Source organism: Heterocephalus glaber, unplaced genomic scaffold (genome assembly GCF_053883595.1).
Source record: "Heterocephalus glaber isolate CG9 unplaced genomic scaffold, H.glaber_assembly_v1.0 deba00000281, whole genome shotgun sequence".
In the NCBI taxonomy this organism is placed as follows: domain Eukaryota; kingdom Metazoa; phylum Chordata; class Mammalia; order Rodentia; family Bathyergidae; genus Heterocephalus; species Heterocephalus glaber.
In genome coordinates, this window is record NW_028258139.1 from 6,006,889 (window position 1) to 6,032,468 (window position 25,580).

Sequence of the window (25,580 nt, forward strand, 5' to 3'; positions counted from 1 at the left end):
TTTGAGGAGATTAATAGTAATGTGCCTAATAATTGATTTTATTTAAATATTCATCTTTGTTTTGATCACCCTCACATATATGTATACATTCCTAAAATGTACATATGTGAATATATATATACCTATAAAAACCATTTTAAGTGTATATGTATGTATATATATATATGTATATGTGTACACATATATACATAGATTTGAAAGAAAATTTCTCCTCTTGCTTGAGTCACTGGGGTTTTCACAAGCTCCTAGGGTCCTCTAGTGATTTCTATTTCTCTCTTTGTTTATTTTTTGGAGAAAGGAAAAGTAGTGGTTATAAGAGTAACAAACCAACACCGAAGGGGAATACATCAGAACAGCCTTTCATTTTGTACAAAATTCCCTCAATCTACTGCTGGCAAGCTTTGTTCCTGGAAGATCCAAGAAAAGACAGCTACCATCCATCATCAGGTGGAAAATGCAGACTTTTAGCCAAAGATTGCTTGTCAGAGTCTGAGAATACAAGAGCTCCAAAATTGCTGAGTTTCATTACCCCATATTATATTTAACTAGAAAATTGGAGATTTTACTGACCTTCCAGTAATAAGGTCCCTCTGAATTTGAGAGCTTCTGGCCCTTTTTTATTTTTCACTTGCTCAGAATGTTCATTTTTAGTAAATAAAACTGGCTACTGCAGAGACACAGAGGTGGTGACCTGAAGGTCATACTCCAAATGCTGCATTATGTAAACACACACACACACACACACACACACACACACAGAGGCATGGACCCACATACACTCAGGTGCACACTTGCACATAGTGAGGAGAAGACAAATGGGAGATCATGTTCATATTGTCTAAAGTTTCTTTCGATAACAGTATCATAGCCTTTCTGAGTCAAGATTATAGTGTTAACAAAACTGTGTCTGTAAAGATTATAGTGTTAACAAAACTATGTCTGTAAAATCTGTAGTTTTACTTCCTCAAATATTTCAGTTATACAACTCTGAGTATTTTATTTATTAGACAAATGATAACATAATTTGTGGTCCATGAGAAATCAAAGAGAGTCACCATAGTTCTGCTATTGTTACCGTGTTCTCCCAAAGGAGTTATTAGAAGTCAGAATAGCACGTTCTTTAAGCAATCACCAAAGCCTTTACTGAGAAATATTGAGATTTAAATTGTCAGGAGAGAAAAAAAATTTATTTCAGTGTGTATCAAATAAACAATATTAACATCATAAACTCATGTTTCAAAATAATTCACGTTTTTCAACCAGATAATAGACCAAGCAAACTCATTATGATAGTGTCAACAAAGAAACTATCACTAATGTTTCATTCACTTACAAGTACTATTACAGAATGAAGCCTAAATATTTGTGTGCATGTGTCAGACACTTAAAATTGATTCCTTGTGCACCCCTTGTTCCTATTGCCTGCACTTAATATAAACGTAAATATAGAAATGATGGATCAGTTGTTTCTCAGAGTTGGCAAAAGCTTCTCTCTTTAACTCAGATACTCACACATACCCACACTGACAAAAAATCTCACAAACTCAGCAATACATGGAGACATAGTCAAAAAACAAAAGGTCATAGGGATTATACAAAAGAAATTCTTCATTTTTCACTTCTTAAAACTGAAGGCAAAGGGAATGACTGAATTGTCCTCTATCACAAAGTGACTTTGTGGCACAGTACAGAGAAAACATAGAACCTTTGAGTAAGGGCCCAAATTGGCTTTACATAGTTGCAGTGAAACAACTACAATGTAGACCTCAGGTGACTCAATCATGATTAAATTTGAATAATTAAATTAAGCTGATACTAACAAGGGAAATTATTTAACTAAAAATCTAAAAGTACCATAGCAAGCATAACAGACATTAAGATAATCTCTCTTGGATTCCTAAGGATGTTCCTTAGCACTTCGGATGCCCACAGCAAAGTCAAGCCACTACTTATCAAGTTGTCAAATGAGCCAGAATGAATTATAGGTTCAGTACCTATATGTTCACTTGGGATTTAGACCAAAACTTTGTGCTTGATTCTTTGGGAACAATTTCAATTCTTAAGAGTGAATTTCAAAAGTCCTTGCCAATGGCCAATGAGTTTCTTGAACTTAAAATGAACATCTTTCAAGCTTCACCTTCTTTTCCCCTAAATCCCATTATCCTCTAAGATGTTTTCTGAATGACTGCATCAAGTTTCACACTCCTGCATGCTTCAGGCACAAGTCTCAGTGACCATCAAGCAATTGCTTACACTCCCACTTTCTCTAACACTGTTTCATTCTGCAGCACAACACGACTGTGGACATCCACTATATCCACTACATCGCTCATCCAAATAACTTGGTGTGTTCTTTTGAAATCAGTCTACAATCTCTAAACTCACTGATACATGCCCACCCTTCTCACAGCATTGCCTCCACTTTATTGCTTTCTGAGAAAACTGGTCTTATCTCAAAGTCCCTTTAATCTTCCTCTTCGCTGTTCATGCATCTAAGCATCTAAAAGTGACATAATGTCCTATTTTCTTGCTGCATCTTTGAAATATAACCCATTTCACAATGCTGTGAAATAACCCAGGCAGGCTCAGACACAATTTTTATCTTTATATATTTATTTTTAGAGTAATAAGATGTAAGAGTTTTCAGGGTAATTGCAAGCAATTTAGGGTAAAAGTAACCCATGTAATCTAAGTAATATTCAAAGAGAATGGAAGACAAGAAGGATTACATGAATATTAGAAAGAATTTGCATCAGTGAATTAGAAATATTAAAGATAGGAGGTGGCGACTGATTAGTGAAAGACTTGGATATTTGTGTTGGTATTGATGCCACTTCTAGTTGGACTCTGTCCCAAAAGTTAAGATTGGGTTGTTGATTAAAAAGTAGACCTTAGAGGGCCGGGGATTTAGCACAGTGGTTCCCGCGCCTGATGAGCAAGGGCAAGGTCCTGAGTTAGCTCCCCTCCCCGGTACCAAAAAAAAGTAGACCCTAGAGACTATGGAGGCTGAGAAGGTCAAGGGAGTGAGACTCAGGACTGATAATGGCTGCCACTTACAGGAAAATGTTGCCTGAACCCAGAATGTAGGAGACAGATGCTAACATTTAAAAAAAATAAGTGACAAAAATTAGCTGTCCAGAGAAGAGCAGGGGAAGAAAGCATTAGAAAATGAACCTTAGGTAAGCAGGATTGTCATATCTAGTTAAAGAAGCCGGTTTCATTCCCTTTCCCCCTTTGTTTTATCAACAAAATATACAAGATTTGCCAGAGGTGTCCATTAGTATGATCATGGGGTTTTGCTTTAGAATTTATTAATGCTTTATAAACTTTATACTCCTTTATAATCCATTAATCATATTTATTGATTTGTTTATATTAATAAATCTCATTTTTCTAATATAAAATTCTCTTGGTTATTTTAAATAATTGTTTTATGTGTTGTAGAAATGAATTTGCTAGTTTTTATTGATGATATTTGCATCTGATTCACAGTGATTATCAATATTAATTTCTTTGTAACATTTTTATATCTGGGTATTACTGCAATGAGTCAGGTTCACTTCTGTTTTGGGAGAAGTTTTCTTTAAAAGAGTGAGGATAATTTATTAAATATTTGGTAATATTCACCATCAACACTATCTCAGTCTACTTTTACCTCATGGGAAATTTCTTGATTGGTAATTCAATGTCTTAACTTGCTGTATTAGTTTTATTCACTGCTTCTATTTGTTTTACTGAGAATTTCCAGTTTTTATGAGTAGATGTAGAAAGTTTGTATCTTTCTAAGAATTTCTTCCTATCTAATTTGTTGGTGTGCATGTGTTCACGGTATCTTTATTTCTGCAGAGTTGGTAGTAGTGTTCCCTTTCTGACTTTTTAAATTAGTACATACTTGTGGTGGATAAGGAATACATCCATGGCCGGTCCTGGGTGCACGTACATGACACATCTCAATTCTTTTTATGTCACCTTCCCGCCCCTCCTCCTTTCCCAACATTTTTTTGTCCCCTTTCCATTTGCAAAATATCTATCTTCCCACTTCCCATTGTCTCTTTTCTTTGGTTCTTTATTTATACTTTGGGTTTCTCATGAGTTGTTCCTCTTTTTTCCTATTCAGCCTAACTAAAGTTTGATCACATTTGTTTCTATTCTAAGATTAACTTTTACCTTCATTGATTTCATCTTTTCACTTATTTCCACTCTAGTCATTTACATTTTCTTCTTTCTGTTGCTTCTAATTCAGTTGCTTCTAATTCAGTGGCTTTGAGATGGAAGACGAAGTATTCAAAAATGTCTGATAGCTCAAGTTTGTTTTACAATGGATTAAATCTTCTGTTTTATTTTGATCTTTAGTATGATTTTTCTCTCCATTTTTAAAATTAGAATGTTGAAATTGTCAAGTTTTGTTGATTTAATGTTTTCTTTAATTCTGCTAGTTTTCCTTTTTTGAGTTTTGGGAAACAGTTTTTAGTTGCATATGTATGTATAATTATTTCTAAAAATGTAAATGTTTGAGCATCTTTTTTTAAATTCTAGTAACAATTTTTATCTGAAAGTCTGTTCTTCCCAGACATTAATGATATTAATGACCACGTATCTCACTTGTATCCTGATTATATATGTTTTTCTTCTACTTTCTTTGAAAGTATTCATGTCTTCTTAGGATTTTCTGTAGACAACATGTAATTGAATCAGTTTTATTAATTTTGCCAGTCACTATCTTTTTAATGAAGTGTTTAATATGTTCATGTTCAATTACTGATGACATACCATTTATGTCACCATTTTGTTATTTGTTTTTGTTTGTTTTTGAGACAGAGTCTCACTATGCAGTGCAGGCAGGTTGTGAACCCACTATATAGCCCAAGCTGGCCTCAAATTTGCAGCAATCCTCCTGACTCAGCCTCCCAAGTGCTGGGATTACAAGCATGTGTCACCATGCCTGGCACCATTTAGTTATTTGATTTCTATATATTTAAGTATTTTTTTCAGGTTTCTCTCATACATTCCTTTTGTTGTTAATTGATCATTTCAAGTGTAAAATTCTATAATAAAAATATATAACATTTCTATATTATTGCATTTTAGTACTATAAGTATATACTTATATATAATTATAAATTATTACAATTTAATATATAATTACAAATTATATATTATTACAAAATTATGGGATTACAACTTGTACTATAATAAAAAATAATTTAGTTTAGATTAGTGTCAAGTTATTTTCAAATTTTCATAAAATAAACATTGTTCCAATATCCCTTCAATTTACTTTTGTCCTCACACTGTCATACAAATGATGTTTTTTATAAAAGCCTATGAAGAATCCTCAAATTTTGCTTTGTGATGCTTATTTTTTAATCACATAGGAGGGATAATATTTATAAACAAAAATACACTTATACTAAAAAAAATTTACCTATGCAGTTATTTTCACTAGTACTCTTTGTGTATAAAGATTAGAATTATTGTAATGTCTTCTCATTTCATCATGAAGAGCTCTCTTTACAATGTTTTTTGGAGATTTTTGTGGGGTTTTCTGTGTTTTAAAAAACTAAATTTGCTCATGAACAATTCTCTTTTTGTTCATTTGTGTAAGTCTGAATACATCTTCCCTTTCTGAATCATTATTTTGCTAGATACAAAGTATTGATTTATACTTCATTGCATGACATTTAATATTTGACTCTGAAAGGTGGAGGTGCAGATGTCTTGCATGGGTATTAAAAGTTCCTCTAAGATTCATGGAGGTGTAGATTAATTTTTCTCATCAAATTTCAAATTTAATGTCTATCAACAGATTAACTGATAAAGAAAATGTGGTATTTATACACAATGGAATACTACAGGCTTAAATACTACATGTTTTCTCTTGTATGAGAAACCCAAAATATAGCGCAAAATTAAAGACAGATAACTGCATGTAGGGAAATAGATTGTGTTCGAATGAGAAAGGAATCAAAGAGATGGAAGGAGTGGGGAGGGAAACAAGGGGCAGGGGATGAAAACAATAATTAAGATGTGCTATGTGCACATACCAAATTCCACCAAGAAATGTAAATGCAAATCATAATAGCTAAATCTTGAAAACAGCCTACACACCCATTAGTAAATAGATTTATTTGCTATTTCTACTTTTTTTGAGAAATGTCTGTTTATTTCAGATGCTCATTTTTGGATTGGGTTTTTAAATTTGGGAGGTCTGATTTTTTTAAGTTCTTTATAGATTCTAGATAGTAGACCTTTGTCTGAGGGACAGCTTGTGGAAATTTTTTGCCACGTTGTGAGTTGACTCTGCACATGATTGCTGATTTCTCTTGCTATGCAGAAGCTTTCTAGTAAGAAGAGATCCCACTTGTTGATTGATTGTGCTAGTTCATGGGCCAGTGAGGTTTTGTTCATAAAAAATTTTCTTACACCAATGTCTTCGGGAGTTCTTCCTATCCTCTCTTCCAGTCAGTTTTAGTGTTTCTATTTTAATATTTAGATCTTCAATCCATTTCTATTTTAGTTTAGTGCATAGTGAGAGATATAGGTCTAGTTTTAATGTTTGGCAAATTGAAACCCAATTTTTCCAGTACCATTTATTGAACAGGCTATCTTTCCTCCAGTGAAGGTGTTTAGCTCCTTTGTCGAAGATAAGGTGGCTGAGTATGTCTGGATTTGTTTCTGAATCTTCTAATCTGTTCCACTGGTCCTCAGGTCTGTTTCTTTGCCAGTACCATGCTGTTTTTAATCACAGTAGCTTGGTAGTATAGTTTCAAGTTGGGGATTGTGATACCTCCTACCTTGTCTTTATTGCCCACTATTGCTTTTGCTATTCTATATCTCTTCTTGTTCCAAATGAATTTTTGGATTGTTTATCCAGGTTTGTGCAGTATGCTGCTGGGATTTCAATTGGGATTGCATTGAATCTATATAGCAGTTTTGAAAGTATGGCCATTTTCACTATGTTGATTCTTCCTACCCAGTAGCAAGAGATGTCTTTCCATTTACTGATATCCTCTTCAATCTCTCTTTTCAGAGTACTATAATTTTCAGAGAAGAGGCCTTTGATTTCTTTTGTTAGGTTGATTCCTAGGTATTTCAATTTTTTGGATGCTATTGTGAAAGGAATTGAATGACCCATTTCTCACTCAGTGAGTCTTTTTTGTGTGTGTACAGAAAAGCTATTGATTTTTGTGTGTTGACCTTGTATGCAGCTATTTTACTGAATTCGGTTATTAAATCTAGAAGACTTTTGGTGGAGTTCTTGGGGTCTTCTAAATAAAGTATCATGTCATCTGAAAATAATGACAATTTGACTTCTTCCTTCCTTATCTTTATTGTTTTCATTTCTTTCTCTTGTCTAATTGCTGTGGCTAATGTTTCCAAATCTATACTGAACAGAAGTGGTGATAGTGGACATCCTTGTCTTGTTCCTGATTTTATTGTGAAGGATTTCAGTTTTTGACCATTTAGTATGCTATTGGCTGTTGGATTTTCATAAAGGGCTTTTGTCAGATTCAGGTAGAGTCCATCTATTCCAATTTTTTAAAGGTTTGTATCATAAAGGTATGTTGGATTTTGTCAAATATTTTTTTCTGCATCTATTGAAATGATCATATGATTTTTGTCCTTAGTTCTATTAATATAGTGTATTACATTTATTGATTTGAGTATGGTGAACCATCCCTGCATCCCTGGGATAAATCCCACTTGGTCAGGGTGTATGATCTCCTTCATGATCTTTTGCATTCTAGTTGCCAGTATCTTATTAAGGATTTTTGCACCTATGTTCATTAGTGAGATTGGCCTATATTTCTTTTTGGTTAGTTCTCTCTTTCTCAGCTTCTGGGATCAAGGTGGTGCTTGCTTCCAGAAATGAATTTGGGAGTATTGCTTCCTTTTGAATCTCATTGAAGAGTTTAAACAGTAGTGGCAGTAGTTCCACTGTAAATGTCTTGTAGAATTCAGCAGTGAAGCCATCAGGACCCGGGGGTTTCTTAGTTGGTAAGTTTTTAAATTGCATTTTCAATTTCATTGATTGATATTGGGTTGTTTAGAATCTTTAGGTCATTTTCGTTCAAGTTTGGTAATTCACACATATCTAGGAATTGGTCCATTTCTTCTGCATTTTCCATCTTATTTGTATAGAGGTTCTCAAGTAGGTATTGATGATCCTCTGAGTTTCTGCTGGGTCCATTATAATTTCACCCTTTTCATTCTTAATTGCATGGATTTGGGCCTTTTCATTCCTTTTTTTGAGAAGGTTGGCTAAGAGTTTGTCAATTTTGATTATTCTTTTGAAGAACCAACTCTTGGATTCATTGGGTTTTTTTGTATTGTTCTCTCAGTCACCATTGCATTGAATTTCTGCCCTGATCTTTATTATTTCCTCCCTTTTATGAGCTTTGGATTTGTCCTCCCTCTTCTTTTTCTAGAAGCTTGAGGTTCACCATCATGTTGTTTAATTGGGCTCATTCTGTTTTCCTAATATGAGTATTCACTGCTATGAATTTCCCTCATAAGACTGTTTTCATTGTGTTGGTGGATTCCAATATGTTGTATTGGCTTTGTCATTTGTAGGAATTGTCTGATTTCTTAATTTCCTCTGTGACCCATTGGTTATTCAGCACTGTGTTGGGCAGTTTCCATGTGTTCATGAAATTCTTTCAGTTTCTATTGCTATTGATCTCCAATTACATCACACTATGGCCTGATAATATACAGGGGATACTTCAGTGCCTTTGCACTTACTTAAACATGTTCTATGCATGACTATGTGGTCTATTTTAGAGAATGACCCATGTGCAGCTGAAAAGAATGTGTATTTGATTTTTGAGGTGGAACAGTCTGTAAACATCTGTTAAGTTAATTTTTTCAAGAGTTTGATTGAGTTCTAGTATTTCTTTGCTTATTTTTTGTCTAGGTTATGTATCTGTTTGTCAGAGTGAGGTATTATGGACCTTCACTACCACTGTATTAGTGCTTATATGATTTTTCATGTCCATTAATATTTGTTTTATATAGTTGGGTGCACTAGTGTTTGGTGCACATATATTAATGATTGTCATCTCTTCCTCTTGGATTTTTCCCTTTACAAGTATGTAGTGCATTCATTGTCTCTCTTAATCAGTGTTGATTTGAAATCTACTTGATCTGCAAAGAGGATAGCTACTCTTGCTTTTTTCTGATTCCTGTCAGATGGAGTATTGTTTTCCACCCTTTAATTTTAAGTCTATGAGTTTCTTTTTGAATTAAGTGCATTTCTTGTATGCAGCATATTGTTGGATCTTGCTTCTTGACCTATTTTACCAGTCTATTTCTTTTGATTGATAAATTGAAACCATTAACATTGATGGTTATAACTGATATGTATTGACTTATCCTTGTCATGACTTTATCTCTTTGTTGAATTCTCTCTTTGGGTTTAAATTTTTGTCGTAGCTAATGGATTCATTCTTCAGGGCTTGCTGGGGTTGTGATCCTCATTGTCTTTTCCTAAGATATTGTTTAAAAACTTTTGGAGTTCTGGTTTGGTATTCGTGAAATTCCTAAGGTGCTCTTTGTCATGAAAGTATCATTTCTCTATCAATTTTGAAAGACAGTTTTGCAGGGTACATCAATCTGGGTTGGAGATTGTTTGGATTTAAGGCTTGAAATACATCACTCCAGGCTCTTCTTGAGTTGAGGGTTTGTGTTGAGAAGTGTGCTGTGGTTCTGATGGGCTTTCCATTGTATGTGATTGGTTTCTTTTCTCTGCTTGTAGAATTTTTTTCTTGTGTTGGGTTTCTGGAATCTTAACTATTATATGCCTGGGTGTAGATTTTTTTTTCATGGCAAGTTGGAGTCCTGTGTGCCTCACATCTCTACGCCAAGTACTTTTCCCCTATTTGGAAAATTTTCTGCCATTACTTCTGTGAACAGGTTTTTTTTATGTCCTTTGCACTCTGTCCTGTTTCTTCCTTGACTCCAATCAGTCTGATGTTATTCTTCTTTACATTGTCTCACAGCTGTTGCATTCATTTCTTGTGGTCCCTTACTATTTTTAAGAAATTTTTCTTTTCCTAGTCACTAATGCAATCCTATTTTCTATATCTGAAATTCTATCCTCTCATTGACTCATTCTGTTATGTAAACTTTCAATGGAGTTTTTAATCTCCTGGCTATCTCTTTTATGGTTTCCCTTTGTTTCCTATGTTGAGATTCCATCATATTCTTCAGTTCCTCTATTTCTTTTATCTGTGTCTGCTCTAGATTTATTAATCATACCTTGTACTATGGGCACAATCTCTGCTGTTATCTGAGAAATTATTACTGATTTAATTTTTCCAGGTCCCCCTCGTTGCCAGTTCAGGGAGTCTAGGTGATTAAGTACCAGATTGTTCCATCTGGTTGCCCTTTGGGGTTCCCTTATGTGATCTGGAAGTCTGGTTTTGGGACTTATTTACATGTGTTCTCATTTCAACAGATGCAGCCTGCTGTGTTTTTGTTGTGACTTTTTGCTCACCCAGTGGTCTTGAATTCTCAACAAGCCACTGAGCAACCTTTACTCTGCTGCTCACCAGTACACCATGCCTAGGTTCAAAGTGGTGGCCTTCTAGATCCCTGTGCTGACCTGTTGTCTGTGTGAGCTTCTGGCTTGGGCTTCTGGGATTCTTGAGCACACTTGGGATCATATCTAGGCATGCCTTTTTCTGGGGCACCTATGTAGCTACTGTTTGGGAGGGTGTTTGGTTGGGGGCTGTGTACCCCAGTTTCTGTTGTCTGCACAGGCTTTGGCTAGGGTCTCCTCACATTTATCAATGGTATAGGGATGAGCCTCTGGTTATTGCTTTTGTGCCTGTACCACTCTTCTCCCAGGAGGGCCCTGGGTGTTTCTGATGGTATGGCAAGCCTCTGACTAAAGCCTGTGTGGCCTTCCAGCCCCTTTCTGGGCTGGCCTTTGACTTGGGTGGGTGAGCTTGAGCCTCTGGGGTCAGGGCAGAGATCCTGCTGGGATTCACCTGCAGCCACACTGTTCTAGGCCACACAGCTGCTCCATGGGATCTGTCTGCACTTAGAATTCAAATGGTAGGCCTCCAGTAGGAGCCCTCTTGCCCATGTAGCTCCTCTCTGGGCAGGCCTCTGGACTGCGGGGGTGTGCCTGGGCTTCTGGTGTCAGGGTGGACCCCCAGCTGGGATCCTATTGAAGCTGTGTAGGTCTGGGCCACACAACTTCTCCCTGTGATCTGCACTCACTCACCAATGGAATGGCAGGCCTCCAGTGGGAGCTTGGATCTAAAGAATGAAAATAACACAAAAGAAAAAAGCATGTAGTTCATCTCAGTTCAATGTTAATCTTTTTTTTAATACCCTTAATTTTTCCAGGGAAACAGTCACAGAAAATTGTAACCAATTTTGAACTCTATATTTTAAGTGTATTAATCTTTTGTAATGTAGTCACAAATTGATTTTGTCAACTGGTAATGTTTTATTTTCTCATTATCTTTACTAAAAAAATTCTGAGGTAGGCTATATCTTATGAATAACATAATCTTACAAAGTTGCATATATTCTAATTCTGAAAGTATTAACTCAATTTTTTAAAAAATTTCTGTCTTTTCCCCAATAATCTCTTTTCTTCTTCCTTTTCTCTAGCTGGTAATAATAAAACTTTGTAGAAAATTACAAACTTTATCACCATTTTGAGAAAAAGATACAATGATTTACCAAGCCACTCTTGAAATCCTCTGAAATTTCAACAGATAGTGTATGCTGAGTTTACTTAGGGCTCATAGCAGGTATTTTAAATTAAAACTCATTCCTACAATAAACTAAGAACATATTTCTTGTACTAAAACTATCCCCAGAGGGCTTTTCTTACAGTGTTCCCATGAAATTTCAATAAACTTCTTTAAATGATGGAGCTAATTTGAAGAAATTTAAATACAACATTTAACATTTAGTTCATATTATGTCTTTGTTATAGGACATAAACCTCAGTATCTAAGAGATTATGTTGTCCCCAGCCTCACTGGGATCAACACTAAAGTGACTAACAACATATCAGAAATGTTTCCAGTCTAGCAGAAAAAGAATACAATAAACTCAAATGCATGTGTTTTAACTTAAATTAAAAGAAAAACAAAAACAACCACATACACTGGTTTGAAAACAATAGTAAAAAATGTTAATTGATCAATAGTAGAACAGAGAGGCCATATTTATGCTCAAAAAAGATTTTTTTGTCTTTCTTTAAACTGTTTTATACTAAGAATATGGTCCAGACTCAGATAATTACCAAAAGTTCTTCCTGTGCATAGAGTGATCTCCATAGCTTTTAAAAGTTCATATCAAAGGTCACCTTCCTTGCATAAATATTTTTAATCTGATATACTTAAAACTTACTTTTTTTCATTTTTAAACTGCATTGGTTATTTTACAATTCAATATATGAATATTACAAGACAATGATGGACACTTATGGTTGGTCAGAACCTAGAAGCAATGAATTTTGCAATAAAAACTGTCAGGTACTGAGTAATATCTCATAAACTATTATTTTTAATATCTTCTACAAAAGACATTGTTTGTCCACTCTTTTCACTTGGTAAAATGTTCTCCATTTTTCTAACTGTGGCAATATTAGAAAACTATGAATATAAAGATTCATACATATTTTTACAGTTAATGTTCTGTTGATGTTTTTAATAGAGTGAATTTCAATAGAGTGTGACTACTGAGCAATTGATTTTAAATTCCCTTTCTAATAAAAAAATGAAAACCATTTGTATCAGCTCAATTTTATTAGTTAGATGAAAATACATCCCCTTATTTTTAGTACATTTTTACCAAGATTTGAATATACATATATAATATGAAAATGAAATTAAAAAAAAATCTTGGAGAACAAAATGTTAACAGCTGTTATTTAGACCTTAAGTGTCCTGTAATGACCCATATGCTAAAGGCTTGGTCACAATCCTTTTCTGCTATTGGAAAGTACTGAGTCCTTTAGGAGGTGGAGCCTATTGGAAGAAAGTTAGGTCATTGGGATGATCACCCTGAAGGGGATATTGACAGCCTGGTTCCTTCTTTGTTTTTGCTTCCCACTTGTTACGGAGTAAACACTTTCCTGTCATTCACTACTGCCATTCTTTTTTTATTATGTGTTGCATTTATGTTTTAGAAGGGTTCATTGGTGAATACACCTTAAGTCTCAAGATCTTTGAAGAACACATAATATATTAAAACTATGGAGACTCTTGGAAATGGACTCAAAACATTTTGTATTGTGAAATGGGCATGATCTTTGGGGACTTAGAAGAAGAATGCTTTAGTTTGGATCTGAAGTGTTCCCTCAAAATTATTGTGTTAAAGGCTTGATCCTCAGGTATAAAATTATTGGGAAATAGTGGTTGGGAGGTAGTGGAACCTTTAAAATATGAGGCCAAGTGGGAGAAAGTTAGGTCTTTGAGACTGTACCCATAAAGGGGATTTGAGACCTCAACCCTTTCCTCTTTTCTCTTTTGCTTCCTGACCACCATCAAAGAGGAAGGAGCACCTTATCATGCATTCCCACCATGATATACTGTGTGGCTAAAGACCCAAAGCCACCAGGCCAAGCAATCATGGAATGAAATTCCTGTAAACATGAGCCAAATTAAATCTTTTCTCCTTGTAAGTAGTTTATTTTAGCTATTTTTTTACAGTGATGGAAAGCTGACTAACACACCAACCAGCTGGTCAACTAATCAAAATCCTGACTATTTGTAACATAAAGACAACAAGAATAAATAAATAAAAATGAAACACATGATGTATTTGTTTCTAGGGGTATAGTATAATCCAAAGCAGCACCCTACGCTTCCTTCTCCAATGTTCAGTCTATGTTCCAAAATCACAACCTTCTTTGAGATTTTTCTCAAGCTCCCTAATTTTTAGAAGTCGAAAACTAAAAAAATCAAAATGGTTTTCTTTTTTCTCTAAGCGTGTTTTATCAAATAAATGTTCAATACCTGGCTTAAGATATTCTCACTATACAGTATACTTTTGTCCAAATGCATAGAATATACAGGAAGAGTGAAATCTAATATTAGCTATGAACTCTGTAATCGTTTTGGGTTTTTTTGGGTTTTTTTGGTTCTGGAAATCGAACACAGAACCTTGTGTTGCAAGGCAGGCAGAGTGCCACTGAGCTAAATCCTTGGCCTCTTAGCTATGAACTCTGATGGTTATGTGTCAATTGATTGTAGCAAATCAATACTGGATTTTGACAATGGAGCAGGCTAGGCATGTATGATATTAAGGAACATATTAAAATTTCCTCTAAATTTTGCTATACACCAGAGACACCTGTAAAAAACCTATTAAAAAGCTTTGAAAAATAAAGTAATAAAATTCAAGGTGGTATAAATTTTTTTTGCTTTGCCCTCTGTTTTGAAATTATGTTGGTAATTAAAATTAACTATCATCATTTTTTTTCAAGAAAAACTATGTAACAGTTTATGCAAATGCTTAAATAGCTTTTAGAATATATTTATGCATTGAAAGGGAAATAATTTTAGATTCTTTTGATGAGTCCTTGTTTCTGGTTAACTATAAATTATGCATTTTAGCTTATTTTATTTTAGATTACTTCTCTTAGCCTCTTGAAAACCACCTCTAAGTTAATTTGGTTCTGAAAGATATTCTCTTACTTCGTGGCATAAAAAACCCCTACAAACCTTCATTTATGTTTTTATATTTTTCAGTAATAATTACTTTGAACAGATTTCTTCTTACATATACCATTTTATGGATCTGTTACGTGTAATGAGCAACACCACCCAATATTCACAACTTTACTTTATCTACTTACTTTGAGTGCCTGCTTTTCTCCAGCACAACAAGTAAAAGGTGGTGGAATGTCTCTCTCATGACCATGTTACAGTGTATAAGATTCATCTTTCTGATATACTCAAAAGCTAACGCACCCTTACTGCTGGGAAAGGATCAGAACCTGGGAATGACGGTTCTCTTGATTTAGAAGGTAAAGTTTTCGTGATTCTCTTGATGCTTAATAAAGAATAAAATTCTCCTTTAAATTGTGTCTTATGTCAGGTATCTGAGAAGCAAAATCTGAAATAGATATTTGGATTCATTTGTTTTCTAAAGTGTTCTCAAGGGAAAATGTGGGAGGAAAAGGGTTAAAATGATAAGAGATCAGAAAGAAGAGAAAATAAAAAATATGAGAAAAAGAAAAAATGAAAACAAAGCCTTTGTAGATAGGGAGGCCTGAAGGGGTGGAAGAGAGGGCAGGGGAATGGGGAAAAAATATGAACCAAGATACATCATGTACAGGTACAAATTCCCAATGATGAGTGTTGTCATATTATATACATCAAATGTACCAATAAATTTAATGAATAAAAAATGATAAAAGATCAACATTCTAGCCTCAAATGAAACCTGCCCGTGTTTTTACCCTTTAGGGAGGTTCTGAATCTGGAATTCTACAATTCACTTTCTTCTTCCAGAATCTGCATTGGCTCTCATATTTATGGACAGTGTGGCAACAGGGCCTTGGGTCAGGGAATCATGTGACCCTGGGAGTTACAGATATCGGTACACTAAGGAGACTACTGGAGAGGGTGAGTTGTCAGCTGTAAGCACCTATATCATAGGGCAGGCTGAAGATGCCTGCTGCAGAAGGAGAAGCCCACACCAGGAGTCTCCGGAGAAAAGTAGATTTATTAAAATTCTCCAGGGCATGGTCTGTGACCTTGTATTATATTGCCCAACCGAATATTTTTATTTCATATTTCTATGTAGCTCTTAACTTATTACCCCAAATAATTGGCGATGACTTCTAAACACAGATTCTTTCCATTTTCAGTGTGAACTCTGGATCCTTGGTTACTAGAGTCTTAAAGTAAAAGATATTAAAAGTGAGCATGTGGACCCGGGATTTAGCTCAGTGGTTTCGCCGCCTGCTGCCCAAGAGCAAGGACACGAGTTTGATCCCCGTACCAAAAAAAAAAAAAAAAGTGAGCATGTGGTAGGTGCCTATAGGTATTGTCTCTCAGATTGTGATACACAGGTTTATAGCACCAGAAGATGGTTCACTAACTGGTCTGTGGCCTCAAAAATTCTTCAACAACATGATTAACAATGTTGCATTTCAAGCTCTATTACTTTTTATACATAGCATGGTACATCACAAGATGCTCACATATACAGCTACCTTCTGTCTTACTAGGAAGCCTGTGTAAAGAAGACAGGTCTAATTATATTTGCCTGAATATTTGATTTACTGTTGTGATTCTGATAATTTAAGATTGCCATGTAATCCCACTGCCTGTTCAAGAAATAAAATGGTCATCAAAGAAAATTCAATATCAGAAATTATAATCAGTACATTTTGACACAAACATACATAAATGCATATAATTTATCTTACGAAGGAAGTGGAAGATACACGCTGGAGTTGGAGGTAAGATGATTGCCAGTTCAAGCCCAGCTTGGGCAGCTTACTGACAGTGAAACCCTGTGTCAAAATAAAAAAAGAAAACAATGGATTGGGCACACAGCTCATTGTGAAGGCTCCAAGCTTAATCCCCAGTAACAACAGCAACAAGAAAATCAGCGAGTAGATGAGAAAGAACGCTAATTAAATTGCCAGGAAAAAACAGAAAAGGAAAAATTGGTATTTTTTTTTTTATGAAGAGACTTGATTGTGAATTATATGCTCTGGTGAAATTTTTTGAAATCTAACTTTGTCAATGAAAATTCACCAATATTAATAATCCTGATTTGAGATTATTTTCCCGTTGAATTTATAGAGTTACAATTTCCTTAGAGTTAAATCATTTAAAAATAATCCATCATTAAAAATCACAGGTTCCGTCATCATTCAAGCGTGTGCAAGAACACACCCTGCTGTGTATATCACAGCATCCCATGCAGAGATCTTTGCCTCACTGCATTGCCCTTGGTGTGCTGGTCCTAGACCTTTGGTTTTTAAATTCATTCTTTGTTTCTGCAACCAATCTTTGTGTCTGTGTGTGTGTGTGTGTCTGTGTGCGCGCGCGTGTGGGTGCTTCAAGGACTTCTTTTATGTACTGTGTTTGCCTGCTCCTCAGTCAGAAAGCTTACAACTACATTTGATCAGAGGATCAGAGCGAAAAAGACAGGGAATCTGTGGCATATCTTCTCTCTGCTTGTCATAGCTCATGAAACCTGCAAAGCCAGAATATGCAGCACTCGCTCCCTGACCTAGGTGGCCCATTCCTTGGTGCTAGAAACATCTTTTCCCCCTCTTTTTTTCAACCAGATATTACAGATCTTTGTATCTGCTCCTCAGTTCCTCACTTCTTACAATGACCTGTAAAACTAGATCCATTTATGTTTACCTTGGTCTTAAATGTATTTGCCTATTGAGAATAGTTTCTGTTTCATGGTTAGACTCTCATTTATATACGCATTAACAAAAAATCTTATTAAACATTTGTGGTTTCATTGAATGAAATCATTTAACAGTTAGTTTACCACTATTTTATATGCACCCAGAAATTATTACAAACAATGTGTCATAATTTGTGCATTCACATTTTTCACATTAGTTGTTTACCTACATATCTGCTCATATCTTTAAAATAATTCTGTGGCATCCAAAAGTCTAGATGATTTAAAACTGTTGGTGTATTATAAAGTTATTTTCCATCAGAGCTGACTGAATTATGCTTTGAGAGCCTCTAGCTAAATGAGAGCTCCAGGGCCAGACCAGCAATCAGCCCTGCCCTTAGGCTTGGAATATTAAGGGGAGCTGTGTATGGGAGTTGCAACACCCCTTTCACATATGCTTTTACTTGGCAGATGGATATATTGCTAGTTGTCTAACTCCTAACCAAGGGTCCCACAGAAGGAAACTTGATCATACTGTTAAATGCCTTTGGGGCACTCCTTTGACCTGAGTCCAGATCATACATGGTGACCGTGGCTCCAGTATGATTCCTTTGCCTTTCTTTCAACATCCCAGAGAAAGCCTGACTTGCAGTTGCCATTGTTCTTCAGGCAGGCGAAAGGCACAAAATCAATACATCCTGTCAGTCATGATCACATTCAAAACTTTTCTTAAGTCCAGATTCTGAGCAAAGAAGGCACAATGAGTCAGAAGGGCAGTCTTCTTTTCAGGTCAGATGAGTCATGCAGAGAGAATGTGTGCACACCACTAGTTCTGCCCAAAATGGAACAGGGTAGGGTCACATGAAGCATTGACATAACTGCCTAAATGATCCCTTTGAAAGAAGCAATGAAACAGCGGGGAGCCTGATCTGTGAGTCAGAGAGTTGCCGCTGAGTTCTCATCTCTGTTCACAGGAGTGAGCCCTTCCAGTGTAATGTAGAACTGGAGATTGCATGACTGAGCCCAGCTTCTGGAATGAGCAAATCCAGCAAATTTAAAATAGATTCAGAAGAAACATAAAATTATGAGTTTACTAGAGGGTACATGCCAAAAAAGCTTAAATATTGTTTTAAACTCTTCACTAATTTGATCAGCAAACAGATCCAGTTCCCTCTGTTGTATAGCAAATTGCTTTAAACTTGATGGTATGACAAAGCAATCATTTTCTTACTGTGGTGGAGAAGGTCATTCAGGAGTTTAATCAGAGACAGTTGATAATTATTTTACCCCTCTGAGATGCTGATGGCATGCATGGAATTGGGGTGAAAGGAAAGAACTCACTAATAAGGCCTGGCAGGGAATAACTGTGTCTAAGAACCAGCACCTCCACATGCACTGCCAACAGGGAAGTGCGTGTCCCAAGTGGCAGCTGAAATCCCCTCCAGGAAACACCGCAAGGGAACCAAGGGGGCCACTGCCTGGCACTGTCTGGCAGCCTCCAAAGCCACACAGATCACTGTTGCTTTGCTCTGTGAGTTGAAGCAGAAACAAGTCTATCCCAACTCAAGGATGCAGGGAAGCAGCAAGGTCGGAGCTGAGAAGACCTTGGAATGGGGAAAATGTTGCTGAAATCTTTAGAAAATACAATGCTAAAAATATATCTTACCATACAATTGGAGGAAAATATTTCATATCACAGCACTGGACTTCTTGGAAAACATTATTTTCTCATTTGAAAGAAATAATATAGTGTTGAAAGTTCTGGAAAGATACCTGTGAAAAGGGAATAGTTAATAAAATATTGTTTGGGGGGAGGGAAGAAGTGGAACTATAGCTCAGTACTCCCTGGATTTAATTCTCAGTACTATGAGGAGAGAATATGGGAAAGTATAGAAAAAGATGTCTTATTATAACATCTTTATTATAAATATATAGTAATTAAGCACTAATATTCATAACCAACAAAAGTAATACAAGGTGTTGTAATAAGAAAAAATATATATGAAGAAAAACACTGGAGAATCAAATGTTCTTATAGATAACACTCATGATCAGCTCCAATGCTACCTTCCCCAGGGTATCCCACAGGCTTAAATGAAGAAGTCTTTGAAAAAATGTCAACCAGTGCAAGAAAACTGCCTTATGCTAAAATTTCATCTGAAAATCCCAGCTCGGTGTTCATCTGAGAATAATTCCTAGTTCCTCTGTTAAAAAATATTGAAATCTACACACTAAACAACGTACAGTACATTTGAGAAAACTCCCATCTTTTTAAAATGAGAACTCAGCCACAAATCTGTCCAGTGCCCTCTATAAGACGTGGCATTTAATGTCCTCCTCCTTAAATATGTCAACGCTCCCTCAGGCTTTCTATGCATATGACTTTTACTTCAATCCGGTATGTGTTACTGGTAGTAGGAGTGCATAAAAAGAGAAATATATTTCATAAATGGAGAAGAGACCATGCACCACATAATATGAGAAATGTTTCCTCACAATAATTTTACAATAAACTCTATCTAAAACCACTGCGATCATCAATCTAGGCATTTGTGATTCCCATATACTTTCAGGAAGCTATTCTATATATTTATTTTGGCAATCTCTCTAGCCACAAAATAGCAAAATTATCACAAAACATTCTTATTATCTTATTATAAGGTAATAAGTATAGGAATTTAAAATGAATTATCAAATTCATCTGTCTTTAGCATTTAGGTATCAGTTAAATTCTCCTTTTGTTGTAGAATACATGATGAACTCCATGTCACCAATTTTACCTTTTGATGTTCTTTCAAGCATTAGGTGTGGTGCATAAATTTTTAAGTGACAATGGTGTAAAAGTAACTAGGCCAGGGCCTGGGATTTAGCTCAGTAGTTTCACCACCTGCTGTGCAAGCACAAGGACCCGAGTTCCATCCCCGGTACCAAAAAAAAAAGTAACTAGGCCAAAGCATAACAGAAGCAAAAAGGGAAAATTAAATGAATAAATGTATGAGTTTTGAAGTTCCATAGAACAGGATTTCAGACATTTGTTTATGAAATTGGACAAGGTACTCACCAAATCCTGCCCTTCACCAAAATGGTTACACAGAACTGATCAAAAGGCAAGAGGATGACAAGTTTGAATCCAACCTGGTCAGTCTAGTGACATAACAATATCCTGTCGCAACATTAAAAATAAAAAGGGTGGGGATGTAGTTCTGAGCAAAGGCCCTGGTTCTATCCCTGCTATGTAAGTAAATAAATAAATAAATTGAACTAAAGGACAATAGTTAGATGCATGGTGTCTGGAGTAAAGTTTTAGATTTGAAACAAGACTCAACCACACATGAGATATCCGGCCGTAAATGAGTTTCTTGAATTAGTTGTGCCCTATTGGCTTATTCAATAAATGAATGTAACAGTAACATTTTCTTCATTAAGCATTAAACTGGATGCAATTAATTCTTTTCCTCTGTAAATAAAACCTACTTTGTTGGAATATGATAGGGGGTAATTGTGTTAATATACACGAAGTATTTAAAAACGTGTGATATTAATCAGTTGTGTGTTAAGTGTCACAATTCTTTAGTGTTTAGCTGAATCATTACATTTGGGGGCCTCTTGGTACTTGGGAGGTCCTCATAGTATCCACACAACTTAAAGATCATGGGAGAGTATTTGACCTCTTTTGTAGAAGGTTCCTATTGCCAGTGTTTATCAGTCAAGGATCTATAGCTGAGTAGAGCTCTGTTGCTGGATAGTTATTATAACACAGGAGATTTCACACCACCAAGAACCATGGAGAAAGTAGGAAGAGGGTGTTAGGAAGGATTTGCTGCAGGTTTTAGACTTGAAATGAGACGATTACAGGGAAGAGGCCAGGAATCAAGGTTTTGCTCTAGACTTTGCTGTCAGTAGGGCATTTCTATTACAGGCATCTACACAATTTGTATCTAGGAGGTGAGAGCCTAGAGCAGGCTTTATGCTGTATTTGGTAAATAACAGCATCTTCACTCAGACAGGGGTCGCTGTGGTCTGAATGTTGGTGTCTTTCCAAATCGATATGTTGACATTTAATCCCTAATACATGAAGGGACAGGCGTTTGGGAAATGACTAGAGCATGAGGATGGAGTCCTTGTGGACAATATTAGCACCTTTACAAAAGAGGCTCCAGAGAGCCGGCTCCCACCTTCTACCACTTGACCACACCTTGTATGAGAACACAGCTGTCTGTATGCCAGGACTTACATTCACCAGACACAGAGTGAACCAGGCCACAGCTTTGATCTTGGACTCCTTGGGCCCCACAACTGTGAGCAACACATGGCAGCCCCAAATGATAAACAGTGGTGCTTAGTCACTCCACTGGTTCCACACGTCTCATTCTTGCCCGCATTCCAACTTGACTATGAAGTGGTCTTTGTTTGCCTTTCTGCCTGGCAGTTAAGAATGCCATCTGATGTGTTCTGTGAAATGACTTTACTTAACAAGATAACACCACAGACCAGCTGCAAGATCCAGGACAGGCCCTAGCTCCCCAAGACAAATGCTGCTCTCTCCTTTCTATTAGGATCACCACTGCCAACAAACATCAACTTCTTCTAACACAAATTTAAAGTATAGTCTTACCGAGTTTTCTCCCTCATTATAATTTTGCATATCACTAACCACTTAATTCATCTTAAAGAATAACCCTTATCAAGACATCACCCTAATGAGATGTTTGTTTACACACACTCCCTGCTGTCTTATGGAAGTTCTTCTAGAAAAAGACACCTACTTGCCTCCTGCCTTCATGACAGTTGCAGTAACACCCACCTCCAGAGAGCTGACCCTCTCTTGCCTCCCTTTGCTTGCTAGCCTTTCAGTTTGGAACACAGCCTCAGGAATTTTCCTTTCTTTGTCAATATCATATACCAATTACTTAAAGCAACTTAACTTGAATACCTAGAAGTTATATACTTCAGTTCAGATATGTGAACAATATGTGGTGTCTAACCAGATTGAGATAAAAAATAAAGAACAAGGTTGCGCTGTATTTAATACTTTAAATAAAATGCTTCTGAGAACCTATACTGAGGAATGTGTATGTAGGGTTCATTTTTCCCTTCTCAGAATCTTTCTGTAACTTTTTCAAAAGATTAAAACTCATCAAATCCTGGAGCTACATGATGTCTTTTACTTTCGCCTCCTTGCCAGAATTCAGCTTCCCTAACACACAACGCTGAGGCTTAAAAGTGCCACAACCAGCTCTAGGTCTGAAGTTTCAGAATACACCACTGTATTGGTAAAGATTTTCTAGAGGAACAAAATAAATGGAATATATAATTATTAAAGGACTGATTCTCCAAAATGGACATTTGCATCCCAGAGAGCCAGAGGATTCAGTAGCTTTTCGGTCCAAGATGCTGAAAGCCTCCAAACAAGAATGGTCAAGAATGCAGCCCCTGCCCAAGGCTGAAGGCCTGGAAGCTCCTGGAGAGGCACTGATGTGATCACTCCTTGAATGGCTGAAGAAGCTGAAATCTGATGTTTACAGATGATGGCAGCAGTAAAAGAGGCAGAATGAATCTAGTACATGGTGGATTTCTACCTCCCACGTATGATTCATCCAAGTTCCCAGCCCCTAGCCTAATTAAACAGCATCACCCAGAAGTTCAGAGTGGTTCTCCCCCATCAGTTTATCAACACCATGCCAATCATGTCTGGAAACAACTTCACAGACATACCCAGAAGAGTGCTTTACTAATGTCCTAGGTGTCTCTCAGTCCAATGAAGTTGACAATAAAGATGAACCATCACAACCAACCACTGTGCTATTTTTTCCCCCAATCCTGGAGGTCTAGAATAAACTGAATCCTAGAAATTCTCAAAATTCACATTCTTTGGGTTTTACTGCTCTCTTTTTTAAAGGATCCAAAGCTAAATGCATTTCCCCATGATTCTTCAGTTTTACAGCTTACAAAGCTGTGTAGGGGAACACTTACCTTGATAGAGTTCTTTTCCCCTCCTTCACATCTACCACTAGTACACACTCTCTCTCTCTCTCTCTCTCACACACACACACACACACACACACACACACACGGAAGGTTGAGACATCAGGACCTCACAATGGCCTCTCAACCACACCCTCCACCCCTAGGCATCACTTCACCCACCTTCCCTCAAGATAAGACTTTGGCACTGACCCTCAGACACCTGTTTAACTAACAGAATATTCTGAGTTGAATTTCTCTTTTGAGATAAATGTACTGACTGGCATCAGAATACTTAGCTTGGGGCCACTTACTTCCCTGACAACCCTCTTCACAGCACAATGGATGAGGATCTTGAACCCATTTTTCACTGAAGTAGCTTTAGTTCCTGTGAAAATACTCTCACCACTCTCCAAAAATATGTGGACCCTGAATTCTAGACAAGGGTGGTCTGTTAAAATTTTGAACAGCATTTCTCTACAAACAATATTTGTTAATTTTTAAAATAAAATATTTAATTCTAAAAACCCATTTAAAATTCAAACTCAGCCTCTTTGATTTATAAATCCTCTTGCCATGTCTCTCATTCACTTCTGTGTTACTATTTTCTGTCATGGTCATGAGGCTGGTGAGTTGGGTGTTTGCACTGAGGCATGGTAAGGCTGTAAGTCACTTGTAAAATATACCAGTGGATGTGTGGGATCTCACATGTTACTCAAACTCACATCCAGGCCAATGTTTGCAGATTACACTTAATTATTTTGTTACTCAAAGGATTCTAGTCCAAGGTTGGTTTATGCCAATGTTGGTGAACAATTCCAAAGCTGGTGAAGAGATATTTTAAATTACTATGTAGGAAAAATAATATCCACTGGATTCTTTTAAATTAACGTACATGTCAATCAATACATGGATATTAGTAATACTTACTTCATGTCTTTGAATTAAATTAACTTAGAGAACTGACTAGAGATAAAACAGAGAAAATATGTGAATAAAGGAAAATCTTCTCTTCATAATAATATTTTTAAAACGTCTAACTTAATGGAAGTTTCTAAATTATGATGCTATTATATACTAAATTTATTGTTATTAAATTAAAAAACATTTGAAAGTTAAAATATTTTTTAGATACGTATATCTACTACCTTCCCCATTAAGGTACTCTTTTAGCCTTTCAAAAAATTTTACTTGATATTTAAAATGAAAACAATTATATTAGAAAAAATGGCTTTTCACTTTACAATTTAGTCAACTGCAAAAGTATAATACACTAATAATGCAAAATTATTTTGAATAGTTTTACATTTTGTTCTCTCATATACAATGGGTGTAGTACATTTTCTTTTCTTTTTCTTTTTTCTTTTTTCTTTTTTCCTGTACTGGGATCAAACTCAGGACCTTGTGCTTGCAAGACAGGTGCAGTGCTATTGAGCTAAATACCCAGCCCCAATATATTTCCTTTTATAGGTAGATTTGCAAGAAGCTCTAGAATAGAAAGTCCTCTGAGGCATCCACAATTACTGTTATACTCTAATAATATCATTAATAGGTTTTTCTTGTCTCTTTCTTCCAGAATATTCCTGCTTTTTTACATCCATCATTTAAAAGATAGCTCTTTCAAGGAAGTAATTTGTGAATCAACTTCAATTATACTTTTACACTACATTTTACACAGTGCGATCTGGCTTTCACATGCATCATTAGTAAGAAACAAGATGAAAACTCTGAAAATGTATCCTTGACATCTGATTTCTATGTCCAGAAGACAATTTCATCCCTTACATTTTGGACTTTCCACAATGTGGTGATAAAATATCTGGCAATATTTGGAGTGTCCCTATATCCTGCAACCTATAAATCTCCATTCACATACATATAATATTCTAAGGTTTTTTCAAAGTAAGGATTAGCAACAGCAGCTGGGGTTGGGTAGATTCCAGTGATTCTGGAATAAGTCTACCCAAATCTGAACATGGTGAGCAGATTCCTAGGGAGGGGTTCTGCTGCTCTTACTGCTGTTACTATCCAAGGGAACAGAGTATAGGCACCACAACCATGATAACCTAGGAGATTGCCCATATTCTTATGATGCAAAAATTCCTGGACAGTTAACACCTTCCATAGGGGTAAAAGCACTCAAGAAGGCTTCAGAACTGATGTAAATAATGGAAACATATTCAGTTCTTCTTCCTGAGTGATAGCCACGCCTCACCAGGATATCTTGCCATTTGTTGTGCTCTATTTTTTCCTGAGGTCCA

General features: G+C 36.1%; 1 long non-coding RNA gene across 6 annotated transcripts in view; it reads right to left on the bottom strand.

The window, feature by feature from the left end:
• LOC147830197 (uncharacterized) overlaps positions 1-25,580 on the bottom strand; it is a 65,870-nt gene that overhangs the window by 16,420 nt on the left and 23,870 nt on the right. Inside the window, exons 3-5 of one of the 6 annotated variants that reach the window (XR_015440681.1) lie at positions 19,022-19,128; positions 16,412-18,385; positions 5,188-11,268 (exon numbers count right to left, since the gene is read on the bottom strand). The exons of 1 other annotated variant lie outside the window; for it this stretch is intronic. This is a non-coding gene — a long non-coding RNA (uncharacterized LOC147830197). Of the gene's footprint in view, positions 1-5,187; positions 11,269-11,483; positions 18,386-19,021; positions 19,129-25,580 lie in introns of those variants that run through there. 4 more of the 6 variants (XR_015440685.1, XR_015440680.1, XR_015440682.1 and 1 more) reach the window with 4 other exon arrangements.